Here is a 4,579-nt window from a genome sequence, read left to right as displayed (position 1 = left end):
AAAAAAAAAAAAAAAAAAAAAAAAAATGCAGAATAAAGAATAGCTAATCATTTTAATATCATAATGTGTTTTACAAGCCAAGTATGGAATGGTAACTACAGGTTTTTTTAAATAGCTATAGAAAACATTCAAGCATTACAAATGCTTTTTTTTTTTGATAAAAATAACACAATCATTTTCCTTCTTCCTGCAAGATCCATGACTGCTTGGCTGCATCACTGCAGGCTTTTCTTCATAGCCCTACAATGTTCTCTTTAATATGAGAATAATAAGCTGTCTCATAATGTTGCTGTGAGAACTATATGAAGTCATTAACGCACAATTATTGAAAAGTGTATACAAATACTAATTAAATATTCACCTGCTGCATAATTGACTATTGGTAATTTATTCCATAATATGTTTCATAGCCAGCAAGGCATCAAGACAAAACTTATCTGGAGGAATAACAGGTTGCTTTATTTTAGATTTTTGTTTTCTAGAAGATGAAAGGAAGTGGAAAATATAATTGTTATAGTTCCTTCCATGAAGTGTGTCCTGCAGAATCACCTGAGGATGGCATATACCTACAAATGCCAGAGCCACCTTCTGGAACATCCTGCCTGGGGTGACCTTGGCAGCCATACACCCTGCGAAACCTCTGCTTTGGATTAACCTTTACCATAGCATCGATTTGTGTTCCATTAGTCCCAGCAAGCCCTGTCAGTTCTCTAAATGACAGACTTGCTTCCTGGTGTTTTTCAACACAGGGTTCCATCATAACCTGATAAACTGATTGTAAGCTGATAATACTGTAAGCTAAGGATGTGTTTAATAAATCTAACCTATTGAGCATTGTAGTCTAGCTAACCCATTTTATTTTTTAACTTTTATTTGTTTTGTCTGTTTATAAGCACAGGATAGGGCACTTGCCACAGAACACGTGTGGAGATGGAGGGACAGCTTGTGAGACTGGGTACTCTCCTTCCACTGTGTGTCCTAGGGATCAAACTCAGGTCATCAGGCTTGGCCGTGTGTGCCTTTACCCTCTGAGCTACCTTACTCTTTAAAGCTTTAACTGGCTTTAAATATGCTCAGAACACGTGCATTAGCCTGGAGTTAGGCAAAACTACCTTATAAAAAGCATATGATATAATAAAAGTGCTGAATGTCCCACATGTACAGGCATCTAGCATTTTGTAAATGTTGTGGGATGTGAACACACAAAACATGATATCCACAAAAGCATGATAACAAACACAATACTGTAGAGCACTGCTTTTATCAAAAACAAGAAACCCAAACAAAACAAAAGAAATCTACAAAGATGCCATTGAGTTTGTTTTTGTCAGCCAGGTACTCCTGTATATTGGGTCTACCCCTGACATGTAGTTAATATGCCTAATGAGACTCCACTGGAGAAAATTGATTTTCCCTTTGCCAGTGGCTATCAGTTGCAGATAGGTTCTTGCTTAGAGGTGGTGTCCTGTGTTCACTTCTTCCTCCCAGTGCTAGGACCTCATCTGGCTTGTACCTGTGCAGGCCCTGTGCATAGTGCCACAGTCTGAGTTCATCCATGCAACTGTCCTGTTGTGTCCAGAAGACACTCTTTCCCTGAAGTCACCCATCATCTCTGACTCTCCCAGTTTTCCCTCCTCCTCCTCTTCCTCCTTCTCCTCTTCCTCCTCTCCTTCCTCCCCTTGCTCCTCCTCTTTCTTCTCTTCCTCCTCCTCCTCCTTTCCTTCCTCCCCTTGCTCTTCCTCTTCCTCCTCCTCCTCCTTCTCCTCCTCCTACTCTCCTTCCTCCCCTTGCTCCTCCTCTTTCTTCTCTTCCTCCTCCTCCTCCTTTCCTTCCTCCCCTTGCTCCTCCTCCTCCTCCTTCTCCTCCTCCTACTCTCCTTCCTCCCCTTGCTCCTCCTCTTCCTCTTCCTCCTCCTCCTCTTCCTCCTCCTCCTCCTCCTCCTCTTACTCCTTCCCCTCTTCCTCTTCTGCATAGCTCCTTGAGCCTTTACAGAAGAAGTCTGATGAAGGATCTCATTTAGGGTTGAGTGTTCCAAAGTCTCTTACTTTCTGCAGTGTCAAAAGCTTTGGTTTTTTAGTTTCACACTCGTATCAGCTTGTTGTCAATGCTTACTATCACAAGAAAGTACTGCAGATCACTAGCTCAGAAGAGGATCAAAAATTCAGAGTATGGTTTCTGCTGCCTGTGTATCACTTTCACACTGACGGAAAGTAAAAAAAAAAAAAAAAAAAAAAAAAAAAAAAAAAAAAAAAAATAGCTGCACTACTATAAGTTGGCTTGTCTGTATAAGAATCATAAGAACACAGATTTTTTTTTTCAACAAGACGGCTGCTATGGTTTGAATAGGGCTCATCACCTTTGAAACTGTTGTCGAAACTTAATTCCTAGTAGTATTGAGAAATGGTAGGCTGTTTAAGAGGAAAACCGATTGTCAAGTGGGTCTGATTCAGATCTCAAAGAACTAAATCAAGTTCTGGTGGGTGCTGGTTGTTAGAAATCGAATATGGTGGTTTGAATGAGAATGGCCCCCAAAGGCTCATATATTTGAATTCTTGTTCCCTAGTTGGTAAACTCTTTAGGAAGGATTAGAAGGTGTGGCCTTCTTGGAGGAGGTATGTCACTGGAGATGGGTGGGCAACCAACCTTGTTTACAAAAGTTGAAACACAGGTCTTGTTGTCTTACATGAACAGCCCCCAGCATTCCAGGAACTTATCTGTCCTTAGGCAAGCGGCTCTTACAAGTTTGTCTGTCCTTGGACAAGTGGGACTTGCAGGTTAGAGACAGTTATGTTGTATAGATCTCTTCAGCACAGTAATTAAAACTTAGAACATAACTTTAGCACTCACAAATCCTGTGTTAAGGAGATAAATGGATTGACAAAACTGAAAGAACCCTAGTGCTAAAGGGAGCGGTGACCTCAGGGCAAGACTCTACCTAGCTAACCTTCTAAGTTATGAAAAGGAACTAAAGCAAGCTTAGAGCTTGATGAGGTGGCCAGAGCCTTTAATCTAAGCACTCAAAGGCAGAGGCGGGAGGATTTCTGAGTTTGAGCTCAGCCTGGTATGCAGATTGAGTCCCAGGACAACCAAAACAAAACAAAACAAAAACAAAGCTGGTGAAAATGCATCTTAACGAATGGGGCATGTTCCAGCCTGAACCAACAGCAGGAGTTGGCAGCTTCACCCACGTGGTTCTGGCATTAGAGTCAAGGATACAAGAAAGGTGTTATGGAATCTCCCTCTGTGTCCAGGAAAAACTGCTGAGGCCAGGCATGCGGCATGGGTGTCCCTACATGGAGACCCAGAGAGGCTTTTTCATGAAGCTATCCTGGTGAAGCCTGGTTTGCCTTGGAGACCACAAGATGTTGGAGATGCCAGAGTCTTAGAATGCCTGCCCAGGAAAGCTGCTAACAAGGAATGGAACCAGCCCAAGAGAAAGAAGTGTGTTGCATTCAACAAAGCTGAAAGCAGTTAGAGACCTGAGGAGTGATACAGAGTTTGGTCTTGCTTTGTTCAGTATTTCCTTATTATGTCCCTCTCCTCCTTTGGAAACAGTAATATGTATCCCGTGCCATTATGTATTGGAACTGTGTGATCTGCTTTTTTATTTTGGTTTTGTAGGGGATTACACTTCAGAGATTGCCAAGAGTCTCAGAGGAGACGCTGGACTTTTAAACAGGGTTGGCACTTTGGACTGAATGCTTCTTTGCCTTATGATATGCCTATGAATCTATGGGGGCCAGGGAGAGGAATGTGGTGGTTTGGATGAAAGCTGCCTCCAGAGGCGCACAGGGAATGCATTATTTGGAAGGATCAGGACGTGTGTCCTTGTTGCATTGGCGTGACCTAACAAGACAGTGTCTCCTCCCAGTAACAGGACAACACCTAAGACCACAGGTTAGCCGTTTGTCCCCTCTACTGTTCCTTGCATCTACCTGCTTTCCTGCTTTCTGTCAGAGGTTAAGTTTAGTCAAGTGCAGCTGACAGTTCTTGAGCAATGAGTCAAAATAAACCCTTTCCCTTATACATTAATCTCAGCTGTCTTGTCACAGCAAGACAAACTGTCCCCTATGGGCAGAGGAGGCCCCATGAAAGTGGGATCTCTGCTAGGCAAGGTAATGCTCCTCTGGGGAACTACCCAGGCTACCTCTGCAAGGTGAGGTCTGAACTCTCAGAACAAGCAGAAGTGGAAAGGAGTTAAACTATGAGACAAGCTAGAATCCATTTAAAATGCTGATCTGCAAGTATCCCTGCTAGTACCAGAGCTTGTGCCTGTGCCGGCTGGGCACTTTACTGTTTACCACTTCGCATCTTTGCAGCTTCTGCAAGGGAGATTTCCCTTCACCCTCTAATATGAACAAAGGTTTCTCAGCAAATCATTTCCCAAGCCTGTGTTCTTGTGTTCTTGTGTGTGTGTGTGTGTGTGTGTGCGCGCCCGTATACATATGTGTGTGTGTGTGTGTTCTGAAGAATGTATTTATCTGAAAAAACCCTTTGCAAAACAAGCTCTGGGATGGTTAACCTACCAGCTCAGGACTACTTTAGGTTTAGTTTGGGGTTTTGTTCTTTTTTTTTTTTT

This window comes from Mastomys coucha, unplaced genomic scaffold (assembly GCF_008632895.1).
Source record: "Mastomys coucha isolate ucsf_1 unplaced genomic scaffold, UCSF_Mcou_1 pScaffold8, whole genome shotgun sequence".
Taxonomy (NCBI): Eukaryota; Metazoa; Chordata; class Mammalia; order Rodentia; family Muridae; genus Mastomys; species Mastomys coucha.
Note: the sequence above shows the minus strand (reverse complement) of the source record.